The sequence below is a fragment of the Carassius gibelio genome, chromosome A3 (assembly GCF_023724105.1).
Source record: "Carassius gibelio isolate Cgi1373 ecotype wild population from Czech Republic chromosome A3, carGib1.2-hapl.c, whole genome shotgun sequence".
Taxonomy (NCBI): Eukaryota; Metazoa; Chordata; class Actinopteri; order Cypriniformes; family Cyprinidae; genus Carassius; species Carassius gibelio.
The window spans coordinates 760,882-784,542 of record NC_068373.1 but is presented as its reverse complement, the minus strand read 5'-3'; the positions used below and the strand labels follow the sequence as shown (position 1 = coordinate 784,542).

General features: G+C 40.0%; 26 pseudogenes; all 26 read right to left on the bottom strand.

Annotated features, from left to right (window-relative positions):
* Nucleotides 1–166: 166 nt before the first annotated feature.
* On the bottom strand, nt 167–285 carry LOC127963447 (uncharacterized; annotated as a pseudogene).
* Nucleotides 286–658: 373 nt separating this feature from the next.
* LOC127965301 (uncharacterized) lies at nt 659–777 on the bottom strand (annotated as a pseudogene).
* Nucleotides 778–1,266: 489 nt separating this feature from the next.
* LOC127965296 (uncharacterized) lies at nt 1,267–1,385 on the bottom strand (annotated as a pseudogene).
* A 486-nt stretch (nt 1,386–1,871) lies between these two features.
* Nucleotides 1,872–1,990, bottom strand: LOC127961846 (uncharacterized; annotated as a pseudogene).
* Nucleotides 1,991–3,083: 1,093 nt separating this feature from the next.
* On the bottom strand, nt 3,084–3,202 carry LOC127965291 (uncharacterized; annotated as a pseudogene).
* A 486-nt stretch (nt 3,203–3,688) lies between these two features.
* Nucleotides 3,689–3,807, bottom strand: LOC127961840 (uncharacterized; annotated as a pseudogene).
* Nucleotides 3,808–5,696: 1,889 nt separating this feature from the next.
* Nucleotides 5,697–5,815, bottom strand: LOC127963442 (uncharacterized; annotated as a pseudogene).
* Nucleotides 5,816–6,179: 364 nt separating this feature from the next.
* On the bottom strand, nt 6,180–6,298 carry LOC127965287 (uncharacterized; annotated as a pseudogene).
* A 486-nt stretch (nt 6,299–6,784) lies between these two features.
* Nucleotides 6,785–6,903, bottom strand: LOC127961828 (uncharacterized; annotated as a pseudogene).
* Nucleotides 6,904–7,391: 488 nt separating this feature from the next.
* LOC127965276 (uncharacterized) lies at nt 7,392–7,510 on the bottom strand (annotated as a pseudogene).
* A 486-nt stretch (nt 7,511–7,996) lies between these two features.
* LOC127963160 (uncharacterized) lies at nt 7,997–8,115 on the bottom strand (annotated as a pseudogene).
* Nucleotides 8,116–9,692: 1,577 nt separating this feature from the next.
* On the bottom strand, nt 9,693–9,811 carry LOC127963435 (uncharacterized; annotated as a pseudogene).
* A 372-nt stretch (nt 9,812–10,183) lies between these two features.
* LOC127965273 (uncharacterized) lies at nt 10,184–10,302 on the bottom strand (annotated as a pseudogene).
* A 489-nt stretch (nt 10,303–10,791) lies between these two features.
* LOC127965272 (uncharacterized) lies at nt 10,792–10,910 on the bottom strand (annotated as a pseudogene).
* Nucleotides 10,911–11,396: 486 nt separating this feature from the next.
* On the bottom strand, nt 11,397–11,515 carry LOC127961821 (uncharacterized; annotated as a pseudogene).
* Nucleotides 11,516–12,608: 1,093 nt separating this feature from the next.
* On the bottom strand, nt 12,609–12,727 carry LOC127965270 (uncharacterized; annotated as a pseudogene).
* Nucleotides 12,728–13,213: 486 nt separating this feature from the next.
* LOC127961816 (uncharacterized) lies at nt 13,214–13,332 on the bottom strand (annotated as a pseudogene).
* Nucleotides 13,333–15,221: 1,889 nt separating this feature from the next.
* On the bottom strand, nt 15,222–15,340 carry LOC127963431 (uncharacterized; annotated as a pseudogene).
* Nucleotides 15,341–15,712: 372 nt separating this feature from the next.
* On the bottom strand, nt 15,713–15,831 carry LOC127965269 (uncharacterized; annotated as a pseudogene).
* A 489-nt stretch (nt 15,832–16,320) lies between these two features.
* LOC127965268 (uncharacterized) lies at nt 16,321–16,439 on the bottom strand (annotated as a pseudogene).
* Nucleotides 16,440–16,925: 486 nt separating this feature from the next.
* LOC127961809 (uncharacterized) lies at nt 16,926–17,044 on the bottom strand (annotated as a pseudogene).
* Nucleotides 17,045–18,137: 1,093 nt separating this feature from the next.
* LOC127965264 (uncharacterized) lies at nt 18,138–18,256 on the bottom strand (annotated as a pseudogene).
* A 486-nt stretch (nt 18,257–18,742) lies between these two features.
* LOC127961805 (uncharacterized) lies at nt 18,743–18,861 on the bottom strand (annotated as a pseudogene).
* Nucleotides 18,862–20,750: 1,889 nt separating this feature from the next.
* LOC127963426 (uncharacterized) lies at nt 20,751–20,869 on the bottom strand (annotated as a pseudogene).
* Nucleotides 20,870–21,241: 372 nt separating this feature from the next.
* On the bottom strand, nt 21,242–21,360 carry LOC127965257 (uncharacterized; annotated as a pseudogene).
* Nucleotides 21,361–21,848: 488 nt separating this feature from the next.
* On the bottom strand, nt 21,849–21,967 carry LOC127962929 (uncharacterized; annotated as a pseudogene).
* Between the last annotated feature and the right edge of the window lie 1,694 nt (nt 21,968–23,661).

Sequence of the window (23,661 nt, the reverse complement as noted above, 5' to 3'; positions counted from 1 at the left end):
TAATTTGTGAAAAATTTCCAAAAATCTTAAAGCAACTGGTATTACCAGGGGGTCTCCCATCCAATTACTAACCAGGCCCATACCTGCTAAGATTCAGATATGGGGCATTGACTCCTTTCTTTTTTTCTTGCAAGATTATTATATAATTTGTGAAAAATTTCCAAAAATCTTAAAGCAACTGGTATTACCAGGGGGTCTCCCATCCAATTACTAACCAGGCCGAAACCTGCTTAGTTTCCGAGCTCAGACATGATCTGGCATAGCCAGGGTGGTATGGCCATAAGCGAAGACTGCTGCAAAGAGAGAGCTATTTAAAGATCAGTCAATCTAATCGCCGGTACATTATATAAGTAGGAAAGAAAACCCTAAAGCTTAAAGCACCTGGTATTCCCAGGCGGTCTCCCATCCAAGCACTAACCAGGCCAATACCTGCTAAGATTAAGAGATCGGGCATTGACTCTTTTTTTTTTTTTTTTTTTTTTTTTAAGATTATTATATAATTAGTAATAAATTTCCAATAATATTAGAGCACCTGGTATTCCGAGGCGGTCTCCCATCCAGACACTAAACAGGTCCATGACTGCTAAGATTCAAAGAATGGGCATTGACTCTTTTTTTTTTTCAAGATTATTATATAATTTGTGAAAAATTTACAAAAATCTTAAAGCAACTGGTATTACCAGGGGGTCTCCCATCCAATTACTAACCAGGCCCAAACCTGCTTAGCTTCCGAGCTCAGACATGATCTGGCATAGCCAGGGTGGTATGGCCATAAGCGAAGACTGCTGCAAAGAGAGAGCTATTTAAAGATCAGCCAATCTAATCGCCGGTACATTATACAGGACCAAACCTGCTTAGCTTCCGAGAGCAGACGAGATCAGGCATAGCCAGGTTGTTACGGTCGCAAGCGAAGGATACTGCAAAGAGAGGACTATTTAAAGATCAGCCAATCAAATCGCCCATACATTATATAAGTAGGAATGAAAACCCAAAAGCTTACAGCACCTGGTATTCCCAGGCGGTCTCCCATCCAAGCACTAACCAGGCCAATACCTGCTAAGATTAAGAGATCGGGCATTGGCTCTTTTTTTTTAAGATTATTATATAATTAGTAATAAATTTCCAATAATATTAGAGCACCTGGTATTACCAGGGGGTCTCCCATCCAAACACTACACAGGTCCATGACTGCTAAGATTCAAAGAATGGGCATTGACTCTTTTTTTTTTTCAAAATTATTATATAATTTGTGAAAAATTTACAAAAATCTTAAAGCAACTGGTATTACCAGGGGGTCTCCCATCCAATTACTAACCAGGCCCAAACCTGCTTAGCTTCCGAGCTCAGACATGATCTGGCATAGCCAGGGTGGTATGGCCATAAGCGAAGACTGCTGCAAAGAGAGAGCTATTTAAAGATCAGCCAATCTAATCGCCGGTACATTATACAGGACCAAACCTGCTTAGCTTCCGAGAGCAGACGAGATCAGGCATAGCCAGGTTGTTACGGTCGCAAGCGAAGGATACTGCAAAGAGAGGACTATTTAAAGATCAGCCAATCAAATCGCCCATACATTATATAAGTAGGAATGAAAACCCAAAAGCTTACAGCACCTGGTATTCCGAGGCGGTCTCCCATCCAAGCACTAACCAGGCCAATACCTGCTAAGATTAAGAGATCGGGCATTGGCTCTTTTTTTAAGATTATTATATAATTAGTAATAAATTTCCAATAATATTAGAGCACCTGGTATTACCAGGGGGTCTCCCATCCTAACACTACACAGGTCCATGACTGCTAAGATTCAAAGAATGGGCATTGACTCTTTTTTTTTTCAAGATTATTATATAATTTGTGAAAAATTTACAAAAATCTTAAAGCAACTGGTATTACCAGGGGGTCTCCCATCCAATTACTAACCAGGCCCAAACCTGCTTAGCTTTCGAGCTCAGACATGATCTGGCATAGCCAGGGTGGTATGGCCATAAGCGAAGACTGCTGCAAAGAGAGAGCTATTTAAAGATCAGCCAATCTAATCGCCGGTACATTATACAGGACCAAACCTGCTTAGCTTCCGAGAGCAGACGAGATCAGGCATAGCCAGGTTGTTACGGTCGCAAGCGAAGGATACTGCAAAGAGAGGACTATTTAAAGATCAGCCAATCAAATCGCCCATACATTATATAAGTAGGAATGAAAACCCAAAAGCTTACAGCACCTGGTATTCCGAGGCGGTCTCCCATCCAAGCACTAACCAGGCCAATACCTGCTAAGATTAAGAGATCGGGCATTGGCTCTTTTTTTAAGATTATTATATAATTAGTAATAAATTTCCAATAATATTAGAGCACCTGGTATTACCAGGGGGTCTCCCATCCAAACACTACACAGGTCCATGACTGCTAAGATTCAAAGAATGGGCATTGACTCTTTTTTTTTTCAAGATTATTATATAATTTGTGAAAAATTTACAAAAATCTTAAAGCAACTGGTAATACCAGGGGGTCTCCCATCCAATTACTAACCAGGCCCAAACCTGCTTAGCTTTCGAGCTCAGACATGATCTGGCATAGCCAGGGTGGTATGGCCATAAGCGAAGACTGTTGCAAAGAGAGAGCTATTTAAAGATCAGCCAATCTAATCGCCGGTACATTATACAGGACCAAACCTGCTTAGCTTCCGAGAGCAGACGAGATCAGGCATAGCCAGGTTGTTACAGTCGCAAGCGAAGGATACTGCAAAGAGAGGACTATTTAAAGATCAGCCAATCAAATCGCCCATACATTATATAAGTAGGAATGAAAACCCAAAAGCTTACAGCACCTGGTATTCCCAGGCGGTCTCCCATCCAAGCACTAACCAGGCCAATACCTGCTAAGATTAAGAGATCGGGCATTGGCTCTTTTTTTTAAGATTATTATATAATAAGTAATAAATTTCCAATAATATTAGAGCACCTGGTATTACCAGGGGGTCTCCCATCCAAACACTACACAGGTCCATGACTGCTAAGATTCAAAGAATGGGCATTGACTCTTTTTTTTTTTCAAGATTATTATATAATTTGTGAAAAATTTACAAAAATCTTAAAGCAACTGGTATTACCAGGGGGTCTCCCATCCAATTACTAACCAGGCCCAAACCTGCTTAGCTTCCGAGCTCAGACATGATCTGGCATAGCCAGGGTGGTATGGCCATAAGCAAAGACTGCTGCAAAGAGAGAGCTATTTAAAGATCAGCCAATCTAATCGCCGGTACATTATACAGGACCAAACCTGCTTAGCTTCCGAGAGCAGACGAGATCAGGCATAGCCAGGTTGTTACGGTCGCAAGCGAAGGATACTGCAAAGAGAGGACTATTTAAAGATCAGCCAATCAAATCGCCCATACATTATATAAGTAGGAATGAAAACCCAAAAGCTTACAGCACCTGGTATTCCGAGGCGGTCTCCCATCCAAGCACTAACCAGGCCAATACCTGCTAAGATTAAGAGATCGGGCATTGGCTCTTTTTTTAAGATTATTATATAATTAGTAATAAATTTCCAATAATATTAGAGCACCTGGTATTACCAGGGGGTCTCCCATCCAAACACTACACAGGTCCATGACTGCTAAGATTCAAAGAATGGGCATTGACTCTTTTTTTTTTCAAGATTATTATATAATTTGTGAAAAATTTACAAAAATCTTAAAGCAACTGGTATTACCAGGGGGTCTCCCATCCAATTACTAACCAGGCCCAAACCTGCTTAGCTTTCGAGCTCAGACATGATCTGGCATAGCCAGGGTGGTATGGCCATAAGCGAAGACTGCTGCAAAGAGAGAGCTATTTAAAGATCAGCCAATCTAATCGCCGGTACATTATATAAGTAGGAAAGAAAACCCTAAAGCTTAAAGCACCTGGTATTCCCAGGCGGTCTCCCATCCAAGTACTAAACAGGTCCATACCTCCTAAGATTCAAAGATTGGGCATTTACTCTTTTTTTTTTTTTTTTTTGCAAGATTATTATGTAATTAGTAAAAATTGCCAAAAATATTACAGCAACTGGTATTTCCCGGCCGTCTTCCATCCAAGTACTAACCAGGCAAAACCTGCTATTATTCAGAGATCGGGCATTGACTTTTTTTTTTTTTTTTCAAGATTATTATATAATTTGTGAAAAATTTCCAAAAATCTTAAAGCAACTGGTATTACCACAGTGTCTCCCATCCAATTACTAACCAGGCCCATACCTGCTAAGATTCAGATATGGGGCATTGACTCCTTTCTTTTTTTCTTGCAAGATTATTATATAATTTGTGAAAAATTTCCAAAAATCTTAAAGCAACTGGTATTACCAGGGGGTCTCCCATCCAATTACGAACCAGGCCGAAACCTGCTTAGCTTCCGAGCTCAGACATGATCTGGCATAGCCAGGGTGGAATGGCCATAAGCGAAGACTGCTGCAGAGAGAGAGCTATTTAAAGATCAGCCAATCTAATCGCCGGTACATTATACAGGACCAAACCTGCTTAGCTTCCGAGAGCAGACGAGATCAGGCATAGCCAGGTTGTTACAGTCGCAAGCGAAGGATACTGCAAAGAGAGGACTATTTAAAGATCAGCCAATCAAATCGCCCATACATTATATAAGTAGGAATGAAAATCCAAAAGCTTACAGCACCTGGTATTCCGAGGCGGTCTCCCATTCAAGCACTAACCAGGCCAATACCTGCTAAGATTAAGAGATCGGGCATTGGCTCTTTTTTTTTAAGATTATTATATAATTAGTAATAAATTTCCAATAATATTAGAGCACCTGGTATTACCAGGGGGTCTCCCATCCAAACACTACACAGGTCCATGACTGCTAAGATTCAAAGAATGGGCATTGACTCTTTTTTTTTTCAAGATTATTATATAATTTGTGAAAAATTTACAAAAATCTTAAAGCAACTGGTATTACCAGGGGGTCTCCCATCCAATTACTAACCAGGCCCAAACCTGCTTAGCTTCCGAGCTGAGACATGATCTGGCATAGCCAGGGTGGTATGGCCATAAGCGAAGACTGCTGCAAAGAGAGAGCTATTTAAAGATCAGCCAATCTAATCGCCGGTACATTATATAAGTAGGAAAGAAAACCCTAAAGCTTAAAGCACCTGGTATTCCCAGGCGGTCTCCCATCCAAGCACTAACCAGGCCAATACCTGCTAAGATTAAGAGATCGGGCATTGACTCTTTTTTTTTTAAGATTATTATATAATTAGTAATAAATTTCCAATAATATTAGAGCACCTGGTTTTCCGAGGCGGTCTCCCATCCAAGCACTAAACAGGTCCATACCTCCTAAGATTCAAAGATTGGGCATTTACTCTTTTTTTTTTTTTTTTTTTTTTGCAAGATTATTATGTAATTAGTAAAAATTGCCAAAAATATTACAGCAACTGGTATTTCCCGGCCGTCTATCATCCAAGTACTAACCAGGCAAAACCTGCTATTATTCAGAGATCGGGCATTGACTTTATTTTTTTTTTTCAAGATTATTATATAATTTGTGAAAAATTTCCAAAAATCTTAAAGCAACTGGTATTACCAGGGTGTCTCCCATCCAATTACTAACCAGGCCCATACCTGCTAAGATTCAGATATGGGGCATTGACTCCTTTCTTTTTTTCTTGCAAGATTATTATATAATTTGTGAAAAATTTCCAAAAATCTTAAAGCAACTGGTATTACCAGGGGGTCTCCCATCCAATTACTAACCAGGCCGAAACCTGCTTAGTTTCCGAGCTCAGACATGATCTGGCATAGCCAGGGTGGTATGGCCATAAGCGAAGACTGCTGCAAAGAGAGAGCTATTTAAAGATCAGTCAATCTAATCGCCGGTACATTATATAAGTAGGAAAGAAAACCCTAAAGCTTAAAGCACCTGGTATTCCCAGGCGGTCTCCCATCCAAGCACTAACCAGGCCAATACCTGCTAAGATTAAGAGATCGGGCATTGACTCTTTTTTTTTTTTTTTTAAGATTATTATATAATTAGTAATAAATTTCCAATAATATTAGAGCACCTGGTATTCCGAGGTGGTCTCCCATCCAGACACTAAACAGGTCCATGACTGCTAAGATTCAAAGAATGGGCATTGACTCTTTTTTTTTTTCAAGATTATTATATAATTTGTGAAAAATTTACAAAAATCTTAAAGCAACTGGTATTACCAGGGGGTCTCCCATCCAATTACTAACCAGGCCCAAACCTGCTTAGCTTCCGAGCTCAGACATGATCTGGCATAGCCAGGGTGGTATGGCCATAAGCGAAGACTGCTGCAAAGAGAGAGCTATTTAAAGATCAGCCAATCTAATCGCCGGTACATTATACAGGACCAAACCTGCTTAGCTTCCGAGAGCAGACGAGATCAGGCATAGCCAGGTTGTTACGGTCGCAAGCGAAGGATACTGCAAAGAGAGGACTATTTAAAGATCAGCCAATCAAATCGCCCATACATTATATAAGTAGGAATGAAAACCCAAAAGCTTACAGCACCTGGTATTCCGAGGCGGTCTCCCATCCAAGCACTAACCAGGCCAATACCTGCTAAGATTAAGAGATCGGGCATTGGCTCTTTTTTTAAGATTATTATATAATTAGTAATAAATTTCCAATAATATTAGAGCACCTGGTATTACCAGGGGGTCTCCCATCCAAACACTACACAGGTCCATGACTGCTAAGATTCAAAGAATGGGCATTGACTCTTTTTTTTTTCAAGATTATTATATAATTTGTGAAAAATTTACAAAAATCTTAAAGCAACTGGTATTACCAGGGGGTCTCCCATCCAATTACTAACCAGGCCCAAACCTGCTTAGCTTTCGAGCTCAGACATGATCTGGCATAGCCAGGGTGGTATGGCCATAAGCGAAGACTGCTGCAAAGAGAGAGCTATTTAAAGATCAGCCAATCTAATCGCCGGTACATTATACAGGACCAAACCTGCTTAGCTTCCGAGAGCAGACGAGATCAGGCATAGCCAGGTTGTTACGGTCGCAAGCGAAGGATACTGCAAAGAGAGGACTATTTAAAGATCAGCCAATCAAATCGCCCATACATTATATAAGTAGGAATGAAAACCCAAAAGCTTACAGCACCTGGTATTCCCAGGCGGTCTCCCATCCAAGCACTAACCAGGCCAATACCTGCTAAGATTAAGAGATCAGGCATTGGCTCTTTTTTTTAAGATTATTATATAATAAGTAATAAATTTCCAATAATATTAGAGCACCTGGTATTACCAGGGGGTCTCCCATCCAAACACTACACAGGTCCATGACTGCTAAGATTCAAAGAATGGGCATTGACTCTTTTTTTTTTTCAAGATTATTATATAATTTGTGAAAAATTTACAAAAATCTTAAAGCAACTGGTATTACCAGGGGGTCTCCCATCCAATTACTAACCAGGCCCAAACCTGCTTAGCTTCCGAGCTCAGACATGATCTGGCATAGCCAGGGTGGTATGGCCATAAGCAAAGACTGCTGCAAAGAGAGAGCTATTTAAAGATCAGCCAATCTAATCGCCGGTACATTATACAGGACCAAACCTGCTTAGCTTCCGAGAGCAGACGAGATCAGGCATAGCCAGGTTGTTACGGTCGCAAGCGAAGGATACTGCAAAGAGAGGACTATTTAAAGATCAGCCAATCAAATCGCCCATACATTATATAAGTAGGAATGAAAACCCAAAAGCTTACAGCACCTGGTATTCCGAGGCGGTCTCCCATCCAAGCACTAACCAGGCCAATACCTGCTAAGATTAAGAGATCGGGCATTGGCTCTTTTTTTAAGATTATTATATAATTAGTAATAAATTTCCAATAATATTAGAGCACCTGGTATTACCAGGGGGTCTCCCATCCAAACACTACACAGGTCCATGACTGCTAAGATTCAAAGAATGGGCATTGACTCTTTTTTTTTTCAAGATTATTATATAATTTGTGAAAAATTTACAAAAATCTTAAAGCAACTGGTAATACCAGGGGGTCTCCCATCCAATTACTAACCAGTCCCAAACCTGCTTAGCTTTCGAGCTCAGACATGATCTGGCATAGCCAGGGTGGTATGGCCATAAGCGAAGACTGTTGCAAAGAGAGAGCTATTTAAAGATCAGCCAATCTAATCGCCGGTACATTATATAAGTAGGAAAGAAAACCCTAAAGCTTAAAGCACCTGGTATTCCCAGGCGGTCTCCCATCCAAGTACTAAACAGGCCCATACCTCCTAAGATTCAAAGATTGGGCATTTACTCTTTTTTTTTTTTTTTTTTTGCAAGATTATTATGTAATTAGTAAAAATTGCCAAAAATATTACAGCAACTGGTATTTCCCGGCCGTCTTCCATCCAAGTACTAACCAGGCAAAACCTGCTATTATTCAGAGATCGGGCATTGACTTTTTTTTTTTTTTTTCAAGATTATTATATAATTTGTGAAAAATTTCCAAAAATCTTAAAGCAACTGGTATTACCGCAGTGTCTCCCATCCAATTACTAACCAGGCCCATACCTGCTAAGATTCAGATATGGGGCATTGACTCCTTTCTTTTTTTCTTGCAAGATTATTATATAATTTGTGAAAAATTTCCAAAAATCTTAAAGCAACTGGTATTACCAGGGGGTCTCCCATCCAATTACTAACCAGGCCGAAACCTGCTTAGCTTCCGAGCTCAGACATGATCTGGCATAGCCAGGGTGGAATGGCCATAAGCGAAGACTGCTGCAGAGAGAGAGCTATTTAAAGATCAGCCAATCTAATCGCCGGTACATTATACAGGACCAAACCTGCTTAGCTTCCGAGCTCAGACATGATCTGGCATAGCGAGGGTGGTATGGCCATAAGCGAAGACTGCTGCAAAGAGAGAGCTATTTAAAGATCAGTCAATCTAATCGCCGGTACATTATATAAGTAGGAAAGAAAACCCTAAAGCTTAAAGCACCTGGTATTCCCAGGCGGTCTCCCATCCAAGCACTAACCAGGCCAATACCTGCTAAGATTAAGAGATCGGGCATTGACTCTTTTTTTTTTTTTTTTTTTTTTTTTTTTTTAAAGATTATTATATAATTAGTAATAAATTTCCAATAATATTAGAGCACCTGGTTTTCCGAGGCGGTCTCCCATCCAAACACTAAACAGGTCCATAGCTGCTAAGATTCAAAGATTGGGCATTGACTCTTTTTTTTTTTTTTTTTTTGCAAGATTATTATGTAATTAGTAAAAATTGCCAAAAATATTACAGCAACTGGTATTTCCCGGCCGTCTTCCATCCAAGTACTAACCAGGCAAAACCTGCTATTATTCAGAGATCGGGCATTGACTTTTTTTTTTTTTTTTTAAGATTATTATATAATTTGTGAAAAATTTCCAAAAATCTTAAAGCAACTGGTATTACTACAGTGTCTCCCATCCAATTACTAACCAGGCCCATACCTGCTAAGATTCAGATATGGGGCATTGACTCCTTTCTTTTTTTCTTGCAAGATTATTATATAATTTGTGAAAAATTTCCAAAAATCTTAAAGCAACTGGTATTACCAGGGGGTCTCCCATCCAATTACTAACCAGGCCCATACCTGCTAAGATTCAGATATGGGGCATTGACTCCTTTCTTTTTTTCTTGCAAGATTATTATATAATTTGTGAAAAATTTCCAAAAATCTTAAAGCAACTGGTATTACCAGGGGGTCTCCCATCCAATTACTAACCAGGCCGAAACCTGCTTAGTTTCCGAGCTCAGACATGATCTGGCATAGCCAGGGTGGTATGGCCATAAGCGAAGACTGCTGCAAAGAGAGAGCTATTTAAAGATCAGTCAATCTAATCGCCGGTACATTATATAAGTAGGAAAGAAAACCCTAAAGCTTAAAGCACCTGGTATTCCCAGGCGGTCTCCCATCCAAGCACTAACCAGGCCAATACCTGCTAAGATTAAGAGATCGGGCATTGACTCTTTTTTTTTTTTTTTTTTTTTTTTAAGATTATTATATAATTAGTAATAAATTTCCAATAATATTAGAGCACCTGGTATTCCGAGGCGGTCTCCCATCCAGACACTAAACAGGTCCATGACTGCTAAGATTCAAAGAATGGGCATTGACTCTTTTTTTTTTTCAAGATTATTATATAATTTGTGAAAAATTTACAAAAATCTTAAAGCAACTGGTATTACCAGGGGGTCTCCCATCCAATTACTAACCAGGCCCAAACCTGCTTAGCTTCCGAGCTCAGACATGATCTGGCATAGCCAGGGTGGTATGGCCATAAGCGAAGACTGCTGCAAAGAGAGAGCTATTTAAAGATCAGCCAATCTAATCGCCGGTACATTATACAGGACCAAACCTGCTTAGCTTCCGAGAGCAGACGAGATCAGGCATAGCCAGGTTGTTACGGTCGCAAGCGAAGGATACTGCAAAGAGAGGACTATTTAAAGATCAGCCAATCAAATCGCCCATACATTATATAAGTAGGAATGAAAACCCAAAAGCTTACAGCACCTGGTATTCCCAGGCGGTCTCCCATCCAAGCACTAACCAGGCCAATACCTGCTAAGATTAAGAGATCGGGCATTGGCTCTTTTTTTTTAAGATTATTATATAATTAGTAATAAATTTCCAATAATATTAGAGCACCTGGTATTACCAGGGGGTCTCCCATCCAAACACTACACAGGTCCATGACTGCTAAGATTCAAAGAATGGGCATTGACTCTTTTTTTTTTTCAAAATTATTATATAATTTGTGAAAAATTTACAAAAATCTTAAAGCAACTGGTATTACCAGGGGGTCTCCCATCCAATTACTAACCAGGCCCAAACCTGCTTAGCTTCCGAGCTCAGACATGATCTGGCATAGCCAGGGTGGTATGGCCATAAGCGAAGACTGCTGCAAAGAGAGAGCTATTTAAAGATCAGCCAATCTAATCGCCGGTACATTATACAGGACCAAACCTGCTTAGCTTCCGAGAGCAGACGAGATCAGGCATAGCCAGGTTGTTACGGTCGCAAGCGAAGGATACTGCAAAGAGAGGACTATTTAAAGATCAGCCAATCAAATCGCCCATACATTATATAAGTAGGAATGAAAACCCAAAAGCTTACAGCACCTGGTATTCCGAGGCGGTCTCCCATCCAAGCACTAACCAGGCCAATACCTGCTAAGATTAAGAGATCGGGCATTGGCTCTTTTTTTAAGATTATTATATAATTAGTAATAAATTTCCAATAATATTAGAGCACCTGGTATTACCAGGGGGTCTCCCATCCTAACACTACACAGGTCCATGACTGCTAAGATTCAAAGAATGGGCATTGACTCTTTTTTTTTTCAAGATTATTATATAATTTGTGAAAAATTTACAAAAATCTTAAAGCAACTGGTATTACCAGGGGGTCTCCCATCCAATTACTAACCAGGCCCAAACCTGCTTAGCTTTCGAGCTCAGACATGATCTGGCATAGCCAGGGTGGTATGGCCATAAGCGAAGACTGCTGCAAAGAGAGAGCTATTTAAAGATCAGCCAATCTAATCGCCGGTACATTATACAGGACCAAACCTGCTTAGCTTCCGAGAGCAGACGAGATCAGGCATAGCCAGGTTGTTACGGTCGCAAGCGAAGGATACTGCAAAGAGAGGACTATTTAAAGATCAGCCAATCAAATCGCCCATACATTATATAAGTAGGAATGAAAACCCAAAAGCTTACAGCACCTGGTATTCCGAGGCGGTCTCCCATCCAAGCACTAACCAGGCCAATACCTGCTAAGATTAAGAGATCGGGCATTGGCTCTTTTTTTAAGATTATTATATAATTAGTAATAAATTTCCAATAATATTAGAGCACCTGGTATTACCAGGGGGTCTCCCATCCAAACACTACACAGGTCCATGACTGCTAAGATTCAAAGAATGGGCATTGACTCTTTTTTTTTTCAAGATTATTATATAATTTGTGAAAAATTTACAAAAATCTTAAAGCAACTGGTAATACCAGGGGGTCTCCCATCCAATTACTAACCAGGCCCAAACCTGCTTAGCTTTCGAGCTCAGACATGATCTGGCATAGCCAGGGTGGTATGGCCATAAGCGAAGACTGTTGCAAAGAGAGAGCTATTTAAAGATCAGCCAATCTAATCGCCGGTACATTATACAGGACCAAACCTGCTTAGCTTCCGAGAGCAGACGAGATCAGGCATAGCCAGGTTGTTACGGTCGCAAGCGAAGGATACTGCAAAGAGAGGACTATTTAAAGATCAGCCAATCAAATCGCCCATACATTATATAAGTAGGAATGAAAACCCAAAAGCTTACAGCACCTGGTATTCCCAGGCGGTCTCCCATCCAAGCACTAACCAGGCCAATACCTGCTAAGATTAAGAGATCGGGCATTGGCTCTTTTTTTTAAGATTATTATATAATAAGTAATAAATTTCCAATAATATTAGAGCACCTGGTATTACCAGGGGGTCTCCCATCCAAACACTACACAGGTCCATGACTGCTAAGATTCAAAGAATGGGCATTGACTCTTTTTTTTTTTCAAGATTATTATATAATTTGTGAAAAATTTACAAAAATCTTAAAGCAACTGGTATTACCAGGGGGTCTCCCATCCAATTACTAACCAGGCCCAAACCTGCTTAGCTTCCGAGCTCAGACATGATCTGGCATAGCCAGGGTGGTATGGCCATAAGCAAAGACTGCTGCAAAGAGAGAGCTATTTAAAGATCAGCCAATCTAATCGCCGGTACATTATACAGGACCAAACCTGCTTAGCTTCCGAGAGCAGACGAGATCAGGCATAGCCAGGTTGTTACGGTCGCAAGCGAAGGATACTGCAAAGAGAGGACTATTTAAAGATCAGCCAATCAAATCGCCCATACATTATATAAGTAGGAATGAAAACCCAAAAGCTTACAGCACCTGGTATTCCGAGGCGGTCTCCCATCCAAGCACTAACCAGGCCAATACCTGCTAAGATTAAGAGATCGGGCATTGGCTCTTTTTTTAAGATTATTATATAATTAGTAATAAATTTCCAATAATATTAGAGCACCTGGTATTACCAGGGGGTCTCCCATCCAAACACTACACAGGTCCATGACTGCTAAGATTCAAAGAATGGGCATTGACTCTTTTTTTTTTCAAGATTATTATATAATTTGTGAAAAATTTACAAAAATCTTAAAGCAACTGGTATTACCAGGGGGTCTCCCATCCAATTACTAACCAGGCCCAAACCTGCTTAGCTTTCGAGCTCAGACATGATCTGGCATAGCCAGGGTGGTATGGCCATAAGCGAAGACTGCTGCAAAGAGAGAGCTATTTAAAGATCAGCCAATCTAATCGCCGGTACATTATATAAGTAGGAAAGAAAACCCTAAAGCTTAAAGCACCTGGTATTCCCAGGCGGTCTCCCATCCAAGTACTAAACAGGTCCATACCTCCTAAGATTCAAAGATTGGGCATTTACTCTTTTTTTTTTTTTTTTTTGCAAGATTATTATGTAATTAGTAAAAATTGCCAAAAATATTACAGCAACTGGTATTTCCCGGCCGTCTTCCATCCAAGTACTAACCAGGCAAAACCTGCTATTATTCAGAGATCGGGCATTGACTTTTTTTTTTTTTTTTCAAGATTATTATATAATTTGTGAAAAATTTCCAAAAATCTTAAAGCAACTGGTATTACCACAGTGTCTCCCATCCAATTACTAACCAGGCCCATACCTGCTAAGATTCAGATATGGGGCATTGACTCCTTTCTTTTTTTCTTGCAAGATTATTATATAATTTGTGAAAAATTTCCAAAAATCTTAAAGCAACTGGTATTACCAGGGGGTCTCCCATCCAATTACGAACCAGGCCGAAACCTGCTTAGCTTCCGAGCTCAGACATGATCTGGCATAGCCAGGGTGGAATGGCCATAAGCGAAGACTGCTGCAGAGAGAGAGCTATTTAAAGATCAGCCAATCTAATCGCCGGTACATTATACAGGACCAAACCTGCTTAGCTTCCGAGAGCAGACGAGATCAGGCATAGCCAGGTTGTTACAGTCGCAAGCGAAGGATACTGCAAAGAGAGGACTATTTAAAGATCAGCCAATCAAATCGCCCATACATTATATAAGTAGGAATGAAAATCCAAAAGCTTACAGCACCTGGTATTCCGAGGCGGTCTCCCATTCAAGCACTAACCAGGCCAATACCTGCTAAGATTAAGAGATCGGGCATTGGCTCTTTTTTTTTTAAGATTATTATATAATTAGTAATAAATTTCCAATAATATTAGAGCACCTGGTATTACCAGGGGGTCTCCCATCCAAACACTACACAGGTCCATGACTGCTAAGATTCAAAGAATGGGCATTGACTCTTTTTTTTTTCAAGATTATTATATAATTTGTGAAAAATTTACAAAAATCTTAAAGCAACTGGTATTACCAGGGGGTCTCCCATCCAATTACTAACCAGGCCCAAACCTGCTTAGCTTCCGAGCTGAGACATGATCTGGCATAGCCAGGGTGGTATGGCCATAAGCGAAGACTGCTGCAAAGAGAGAGCTATTTAAAGATCAGCCAATCTAATCGCCGGTACATTATATAAGTAGGAAAGAAAACCCTAAAGCTTAAAGCACCTGGTATTCCCAGGCGGTCTCCCATCCAAGCACTAACCAGGCCAATACCTGCTAAGATTAAGAGATCGGGCATTGACTCTTTTTTTTTTAAGATTATTATATAATTAGTAATAAATTTCCAATAATATTAGAGCACCTGGTTTTCCGAGGCGGTCTCCCATCCAAGCACTAAACAGGTCCATACCTCCTAAGATTCAAAGATTGGGCATTTACTCTTTTTTTTTTTTTTTTTTTTTGCAAGATTATTATGTAATTAGTAAAAATTGCCAAAAATATTACAGCAACTGGTATTTCCCGGCCGTCTATCATCCAAGTACTAACCAGGCAAAACCTGCTATTATTCAGAGATCGGGCATTGACTTTATTTTTTTTTTTCAAGATTATTATATAATTTGTGAAAAATTTCCAAAAATCTTAAAGCAACTGGTATTACCAGGGTGTCTCCCATCCAATTACTAACCAGGCCCATACCTGCTAAGATTCAGATATGGGGCATTGACTCCTTTCTTTTTTTCTTGCAAGATTATTATATAATTTGTGAAAAATTTCCAAAAATCTTAAAGCAACTGGTATTACCAGGGGGTCTCCCATCCAATTACTAACCAGGCCGAAACCTGCTTAGTTTCCGAGCTCAGACATGATCTGGCATAGCCAGGGTGGTATGGCCATAAGCGAAGACTGCTGCAAAGAGAGAGCTATTTAAAGATCAGTCAATCTAATCGCCGGTACATTATATAAGTAGGAAAGAAAACCCTGAAGCTTAAAGCACCTGGTATTCCCAGGCGGTCTCCCATCCAAGCACTAACCAGGCCAATACCTGCTAAGATTAAGAGATCGGGCATTGACTCTTTTTTTTTTTTTTTTTTTTTTTTTAAGATTATTATATAATTAGTAATAAATTTCCAATAATATTAGAGCACCTGGTATTCCGAGGCGGTCTCCCATCCAGACACTAAACAGGTCCATGACTGCTAAGATTCAAAGAATGGGCATTGACTCTTTTTTTTTTCAAGATTATTATATAATTTGTGAAAAATTTACAAAAATCTTAAAGCAACTGGTATTACCAGGGGGTCTCCCATCCAATTACTAACCAGGCCCAAACCTGCTTAGCTTCCGAGCTCAGACATGATCTGGCATAGCCAGGGTGGTATGGCCATAAGCGAAGACTGCTGCAAAGAGAGAGCTATTTAAAGATCAGCCAATCTAATCGCCGGTACATTATACAGGACCAAACCTGCTTAGCTTCCGAGAGCAGACGAGATCAGGCATAGCCAGGTTGTTACGGTCGCAAGCGAAGGATACTGCAAAGAGAGGACTATTTAAAGATCAGCCAATCAAATCGCCCATACATTATATAAGTAGGAATGAAAACCCAAAATCTTACAGCACCTGGTATTCCCAGGCGGTCTCCCATCCAAGCACTAAACAGGCCAATACCTGCTAAGATTAAGAGATCGGGCATTGGCTCTTTTTTTTTAAGATTATTATATAATTAGTAATAAATTTCCAATAATATTAGAGCACCTGGTATTACCAGGGGGTCTCCCATCCAAACACTACACAGGTCCATGACTGCTAAGATTCAAAGAATGGGCATTGACTCTTTTTTTTTTTCAAAATTATTATATAATTTGTGAAAAATTTACAAAAATCTTAAAGCAACTGGTATTACCAGGGGGTCTCCCATCCAATTACTAACCAGGCCCAAACCTGCTTAGCTTCCGAGCTCAGACATGATCTGGCATAGCCAGGGTGGTATGGCCATAAGCGAAGACTGCTGCAAAGAGAGAGCTATTTAAAGATCAGCCAATCTAATCGCCGGTACATTATACAGGACCAAACCTGCTTAGCTTCCGAGAGCAGACGAGATCAGGCATAGCCAGGTTGTTACGGTCGCAAGCGAAGGATACTGCAAAGAGAGGACTATTTAAAGATCAGCCAATCAAATCGCCCATACATTATATAAGTAGGAATGAAAACCCAAAAGCTTACAGCACCTGGTATTCCGAGGCGGTCTCCCATCCAAGCACTAACCAGGCCAATACCTGCTAAGATTAAGAGATCGGGCATTGGCTCTTTTTTTAAGATTATTATATAATTAGTAATAAATTTCCAATAATATTAGAGCACCTGGTATTACCAGGGGGTCTCCCATCCTAACACTACACAGGTCCATGACTGCTAAGATTCAAAGAATGGGCATTGACTCTTTTTTTTTTCAAGATTATTATATAATTTGTGAAAAATTTACAAAAATCTTAAAGCAACTGGTATTACCAGGGGGTCTCCCATCCAATTACTAACCAGGCCCAAACCTGCTTAGCTTTCGAGCTCAGACATGATCTGGCATAGCCAGGGTGGTATGGCCATAAGCGAAGACTGCTGCAAAGAGAGAGCTATTTAAAGATCAGCCAATCTAATCGCCGGTACATTATACAGGACCAAACCTGCTTAGCTTCCGAGAGCAGACGAGATCAGGCATAGCCAGGTTGTTACGGTCGCAAGCGAAGGATACTGCAAAGAGAGGACTATTTAAAGATCAGCCAATCAAATCGCCCATACATTATATAAGTAGGAATGAAAACCCAAAAGCTTACAGCACCTGGTATTCCGAGGCGGTCTCCCATCCAAGCACTAACCAGGCCAATACCTGCTAAGATTAAGAGATCGGGCATTGGCTCTTTTTTTAAGATTATTATATAATTAGTAATAAATTTCCAATAATATTAGAGCACCTGGTATTACCAGGGGGTCTCCCATCCAAACACTACACAGGTCCATGACTGCTAAGATTCAAAGAATGGGCATTGACTCTTTTTTTTTTCAAGATTATTATATAATTTGTGAAAAATTTACAAAAATCTTAAAGCAACTGGTAATACCAGGGGGTCTCCCATCCAATTACTAACCAGGCCCAAACCTGCTTAGCTTTCGAGCTCAGACATGATCTGGCATAGCCAGGGTGGTATGGCCATAAGCGAAGACTGTTGCAAAGAGAGAGCTATTTAAAGATCAGCCAATCTAATCGCCGGTACATTATACAGGACCAAACCTGCTTAGCTTCCGAGAGCAGACGAGATCAGGCATAGCCAGGTTGTTACGGTCGCAAGCGAAGGATACTGCAAAGAGAGGACTATTTAAAGATCAGCCAATCAAATCGCCCATACATTATATAAGTAGGAATGAAAACCCAAAAGCTTACAGCACCTGGTATTCCCAGGCGGTCTCCCATCCAAGCACTAACCAGGCCAATACCTGCTAAGATTAAGAGATCGGGCATTGGCTCTTTTTTTTAAGATTATTATATAATAAGTAATAAATTTCCAATAATATTAGAGCACCTGGTATTACCAGGGGGTCTCCCATCCAAACACTACACAGGTCCATGACTGCTAAGATTCAAAGAATGGGCATTGACTCTTTTTTTTTTTCAAGATTATTATATAATTTGTGAAAAATTTACAAAAATCTTAAAGCAACTGGTATTACCAGGGGGTCTCCCATCCAATTACTAACCAGGCCCAAACCTGCTTAGCTTCCGAGCTCAGACATGATCTGGCATAGCCAGGGTGGTATGGCCATAAGCAAAGACTGCTGCAAAGAGAGAGCTATTTAAAGATCAGCCAATCTAATCGCCGGTACATTATACAGGACCAAACCTGCTTAGCTTCCGAGAGCAGACGAGATCAGGCATAGCCAGGTTGTTACGGTCGCAAGCGAAGGATACTGCAAAGAGAGGACTATTTAAAGATCAGCCAATCAAATCGCCCATACATTATATAAGTAGGAATGAAAACCCAAAAGCTTACAGCACCTGGTATTCCGAGGCGGTCTCCCATCCAAGCACTAACCAGGCCAATACCTGCTAAGATTAAGAGATCGGGCATTGGCTCTTTTTTTAAGATTATTATATAATTAGTAATAAATTTCCAATAATATTAGAGCACCTGGTATTACCAGGGGGTCTCCCATCCAAACACTACACAGGTCCATGACTGCTAAGATTCAAAGAATGGGCATTGACTCTTTTTTTTTTCAAGATTATTATATAATTTGTGAAAAATTTACAAAAATCTTAAAGCAACTGGTATTACCAGGGGGTCTCCCATCCAATTACTAACCAGGCCCAAACCTGCTTAGCTTTCGAGCTCAGACATGATCTGGCATAGCCAGGGTGGTATGGCCATAAGCGAAGACTGCTGCAAAGAGAGAGCTATTTAAAGATCAGCCAATCTAATCGCCGGTACATTATATAAGTAGGAAAGAAAACCCTAAAGCTTAAAGCACCTGGTATTCCCAGGCGGTCTCCCATCCAAGTACTAAACAGGTCCATACCTCCTAAGATTCAAAGATTGGGCATTTACTCTTTTTTTTTTTTTTTTTTGCAAGATTATTATGTAATTAGTAAAAATTGCCAAAAATATTACAGCAACTGGTATTTCCCGGCCGTCTTCCATCCAAGTACTAACCAGGCAAAACCTGCTATTATTCAGAGATCGGGCATTGACTTTTTTTTTTTTTTTTCAAGATTATTATATAATTTGTGAAAAATTTCCAAAAATCTTAAAGCAACTGGTATTACCACAGTGTCTCCCATCCAATTACTAACCAGGCCCATACCTGCTAAGATTCAGATATGGGGCATTGACTCCTTTCTTTTTTTCTTGCAAGATTATTATATAATTTGTGAAAAATTTCCAAAAATCTTAAAGCAACTGGTATTACCAGGGGGTCTCCCATCCAATTACGAACCAGGCCGAAACCTGCTTAGCTTCCGAGCTCAGACATGATCTGGCATAGCCAGGGTGGAATGGCCATAAGCGAAGACTGCTGCAGAGAGAGAGCTATTTAAAGATCAGCCAATCTAATCGCCGGTACATTATACAGGACCAAACCTGCTTAGCTTCCGAGAGCAGACGAGATCAGGCATAGCCAGGTTGTTACAGTCGCAAGCGAAGGATACTGCAAAGAGAGGACTATTTAAAGATCAGCCAATCAAATCGCCCATACATTATATAAGTAGGAATGAAAATCCAAAAGCTTACAGCACCTGGTATTCCGAGGCGGTCTCCCATTCAAGCACTAACCAGGCCAATACCTGCTAAGATTAAGAGATCGGGCATTGGCTCTTTTTTTTTTAAGATTATTATATAATTAGTAATAAATTTCCAATAATATTAGAGCACCTGGTATTACCAGGGGGTCTCCCATCCAAACACTACACAGGTCCATGACTGCTAAGATTCAAAGAATGGGCATTGACTCTTTTTTTTTTCAAGATTATTATATAATTTGTGAAAAATTTACAAAAATCTTAAAGCAACTGGTATTACCAGGGGGTCTCCCATCCAATTACTAACCAGGCCCAAACCTGCTTAGCTTCCGAGCTGAGACATGATCTGGCATAGCCAGGGTGGTATGGCCATAAGCGAAGACTGCTGCAAAGAGAGAGCTATTTAAAGATCAGCCAATCTAATCGCCGGTACATTATATAAGTAGGAAAGAAAACCCTAAAGCTTAAAGCACCTGGTATTCCCAGGCGGTCTCCCATCCAAGCACTAACCAGGCCAATACCTGCTAAGATTAAGAGATCGGGCATTGACTCTTTTTTTTTTAAGATTATTATATAATTAGTAATAAATTTCCAATAATATTAGAGCACCTGGTTTTCCGAGGCGGTCTCCCATCCAAGCACTAAACAGGTCCATACCTCCTAAGATTCAAAGATTGGGCATTTACTCTTTTTTTTTTTTTTTTTTTTTGCAAGATTATTATGTAATTAGTAAAAATTGCCAAAAATATTACAGCAACTGGTATTTCCCGGCCGTCTATCATCCAAGTACTAACCAGGCAAAACCTGCTATTATTCAGAGATCGGGCATTGACTTTATTTTTTTTTTTCAAGATTATTATATAATTTGTGAAAAATTTCCAAAAATCTTAAAGCAACTGGTATTACCAGGGTGTCTCCCATCCAATTACTAACCAGGCCCATACCTGCTAAGATTCAGATATGGGGCATTGACTCCTTTCTTTTTTTCTTGCAAGATTATTATATAATTTGTGAAAAATTTCCAAAAATCTTAAAGCAACTGGTATTACCAGGGGGTCTCCCATCCAATTACTAACCAGGCCGAAACCTGCTTAGTTTCCGAGCTCAGACATGATCTGGCATAGCCAGGGTGGTATGGCCATAAGCGAAGACTGCTGCAAAGAGAGAGCTATTTAAAGATCAGTCAATCTAATCGCCGGTACATTATATAAGTAGGAAAGAAAACCCTGAAGCTTAAAGCACCTGGTATTCCCAGGCGGTCTCCCATCCAAGCACTAACCAGGCCAATACCTGCTAAGATTAAGAGATCGGGCATTGACTCTTTTTTTTTTTTTTTTTTTTTTTTTAAGATTATTATATAATTAGTAATAAATTTCCAATAATATTAGAGCACCTGGTATTCCGAGGCGGTCTCCCATCCAGACACTAAACAGGTCCATGACTGCTAAGATTCAAAGAATGGGCATTGACTCTTTTTTTTTTCAAGATTATTATATAATTTGTGAAAAATTTACAAAAATCTTAAAGCAACTGGTATTACCAGGGGGTCTCCCATCCAATTACTAACCAGGCCCAAACCTGCTTAGCTTCCGAGCTCAGACATGATCTGGCATAGCCAGGGTGGTATGGCCATAAGCGAAGACTGCTGCAAAGAGAGAGCTATTTAAAGATCAGCCAATCTAATCGCCGGTACATTATACAGGACCAAACCTGCTTAGCTTCCGAGAGCAGACGAGATCAGGCATAGCCAGGTTGTTACGGTCGCAAGCGAAGGATACTGCAAAGAGAGGACTATTTAAAGATCAGCCAATCAAATCGCCCATACATTATATAAGTAGGAATGAAAACCCAAAATCTTACAGCACCTGGTATTCCCAGGCGGTCTCCCATCCAAGCACTAAACAGGCCAATACCTGCTAAGATTAAGAGATCGGGCATTGGCTCTTTTTTTTTAAGATTATTATATAATTAGTAATAAATTTCCAATAATATTAGAGCACCTGGTATTACCAGGGGGTCTCCCATCCAAACACTACACAGGTCCATGACTGCTAAGATTCAAAGAATGGGCATTGACTCTTTTTTTTTTCAAGATTATTATATAATTTGTGAAAAATTTACAAAAATCTTAAAGAAACTGGTATTACCAGGGGGTCTCCCATCCAATTACTAACCAGGCCCAAACCTGCTTAGCTTCCGAGCTCAGACATGATCTGGCATAGCCAGGGTGGTATGGCCATAAGCGAAGACTGCTGCAAAGAGAGAGCTATTTAAAGATCAGCCAATCTAATCGCCGGTACATTATATAAGTAGGAAAGAAAACCCTAAAGCTTAAAGCACCTGGTATTCCCAGGCGGTCTCCCATCCAAGTACTAAACAGGTCCATACCTCCTAAGATTCAAAGATTGGGCATTTACTCTTTTTTTTTTTTTTTTTTTGCAAGATTATTATGTAATTAGTAAAAATTGCCAAAAATATTACAGCAACTGGTATTTCCCGGCCGTCTTCCATCCAAGTACTAACCAGGCAAAACCTGCTATTATTCAGAGATCGGGCATTGACTTTTTTTTTTTTTTTTCAAGATTATTATATAATTTGTGAAAAATTTCCAAAAATCTTAAAGCAACTGGTATTACCACAGTGTCTCCCATCCAATTACTAACCAGGCCCATACCTGCTAAGATTCAGATATGGGGCATTGACTCCTTTCTTTTTTTCTTGCAAGATTATTATATAATTTGTGAAAAATTTCCAAAAATCTTAAAGCAACTGGTATTACCAGGTGGTCTCCCATCCAATTACGAACCAGGCCGAAACCTGCTTAGCTTCCGAGCTCAGACATGATCTGGCATAGCCAGGGTGGAATGGCCATAAGCGAAGACTGCTGCAGAGAGAGAGCTATTTAAAGATCAGCCAATCTAATCGCCGGTACATTATACAGGACCAAACCTGCTTAGCTTCCGAGAGCAGACGAGATCAGGCATAGCCAGGTTGTTACGGTCGCAAGCGAAGGATACTGCAAAGAGAGGACTATTTAAAGATCAGCCAATCAAATCGCCCATACATTATATAAGTAGGAATGAAAATCCAAAAGCTTACAGCACCTGGTATTCCGAGGCGGTCTCCCATCCAAGCACTAACCAGGCCAATACCTGCTAAGATTAAGAGATCGGGCATTGGCTCTTTTTTTTTTAAGATTATTATATAATTAGTAATAAATTTCCAATAATATTAGAGCACCTGGTATTACCAGGGGGTCTCCCATCCAAACACTACACAGGTCCATGACTGCTAAGATTCAAAGAATGGGCATTGACTCTTTTTTTTTTCAAGATTATTATATAATTTGTGAAAAATTTACAAAAATCTTAAAGCAACTGGTATTACCAGGGGGTCTCCCATCCAATTACTAACCAGGCCCAAACCTGCTTAGCTTCCGAGCTGAGACATGATCTGGCATAGCCAGGGTGGTATGGCCATAAGCGAAGACTGCTGCAAAGAGAGAGCTATTTAAAGATCAGCCAATCTAATCGCCGGTACATTATATAAGTAGGAAAGAAAACCCTAAAGCTTAAAGCACCTGGTATTCCCAGGCGGTCTCCCATCCAAGCACTAACCAGGCCAATACCTGCTAAGATTAAGAGATCGGGCATTGACTCTTTTTTTTTTAAGATTATTATATAATTAGTAATAAATTTCCAATAATATTAGAGCACCTGGTTTTCCGAGGCGGTCTCCCATCCAAGCACTAAACAGGTCCATACCTCCTAAGATTCAAAGATTGGGCATTTACTCTTTTTTTTTTTTTTTTTTTTTGCAAGATTATTATGTAATTAGTAAAAATTGCCAAAAATATTACAGCAACTGGTATTTCCCGGCCGTCTATCATCCAAGTACTAACCAGGCAAAACCTGCTATTATTCAGAGATCGGGCATTG